Here is a 1,504-nt window from a genome sequence, read left to right as displayed (position 1 = left end):
TCTGATTAATTTTAAAATCTTAAATGGCAAATACAGATCCAAAAACATATTAAAAGAGTTTTAATATGTTGTTTATCATTGAAATCAAATAGATAAAAATCAATCTTGCATGGTGCATGTGACCCTAGGTGAAAATTTTTTTGAATTCAATGGTATAATCTTGTGTTTTTCACGCTTCCGTTCCTTCAATTGGTATCAGAGCCACTATATTTGCCATTTAGATTGTTGATTATATAATTTAATTGTGTGTTTGATCATGAGATCAAGAGATTCATTGCTGGTTGGATCATGAGGTGTGGCGGCACACATGGTGAAGCCACCATTGGTGGCGGCAACAATGGTTCCATGGGTGGTTCAAGGTTTGGCTTTTAATTCTGCAATTGTTGTATGATCTAAGGCCTATTCTTTGACTAATTAAAGTGTTTAATTAGTTTTTTTAATCACACAATTAAATTATGATTCAAATCAGAATTTTTAAAAAATTGTTTGAATGTGATTCAAATCTGAATTTTAAAAGTTGTTTGAATGTGATTCAAATCTAAATTTTTAAAGTTGTTTGAATCATATTTAAATCTGATTTTTTAAAATTGATTCAATAAAATTCAGATCTGATTTTTTAAAAAATATTTGAATGTGATTCAAATATGAATTTTTAAAAAATGTTTGAATGTGATTCAAATATGAATTTTCAAATTTGTTTGAATGAGATTCAAATCTGAATTTTTAAATTTATTTGAATCATATTCAAATCTGGATTTTTAAGTTGAATATGAGATATTCAATTTAATTTAAGTATGTATGTTTTATTTAATTGTTAAATATTGATATGCATGATGGATGATCATGGACTATAAAAGACCAATGTGATTGGATTTATTTCTTTTATGTTTCTTTGGGATTGTAAATTAATTAATTTATTTTAATTTATTTTGGGCATGTATTATTAAGTTTGTAATATTTTTGGGTTGTAATTTCATTTATTTAAGTTCTTGTAAATTCGCCTTGGTATGCCAATGATTACTGTGTAATATTGGATTGCAAGAAGTTCAAGGAGGTCAAGAGCATTGGTGGGACCAGTGGGAGGAATTCAATATCAAGTATTGATTATGTACTCCTTCAGCAACTCTTGTAAAATGAATGAATGAAATGCACCTAGGAATGCCCTGATTCAATTCTTGGTGGCTCAGAATTGAATCCCTTAGAAAGTCCATGATCATACCATATTTACTACTTATCCATGAATGCATGAGATGTATGGAATGTATGCAATTATATGATATATGCATGCTAAATGGATAATGTGCAAAGTGAGACCTTAATAGTAATTAGGATGGCTATAAAATCTTCCAAACAAATGATTAAGTTGAAAATGCTATAATTAAAGTAATTATAACATAAGCCCTCCATTGGGGCAATTATTTTAAGAAATTTTAAATAGTTGCATGAGATGCAATTAATTTAAGAGATTTTCTTAAGAATAATTGTTAAGCATGAGATGTTGTAA

Source organism: Hevea brasiliensis, chromosome 9 (assembly GCF_030052815.1).
Source record: "Hevea brasiliensis isolate MT/VB/25A 57/8 chromosome 9, ASM3005281v1, whole genome shotgun sequence".
Lineage (NCBI taxonomy): Eukaryota > Viridiplantae > Streptophyta > Magnoliopsida > Malpighiales > Euphorbiaceae > Hevea > Hevea brasiliensis.
Note: the sequence above shows the minus strand (reverse complement) of the source record.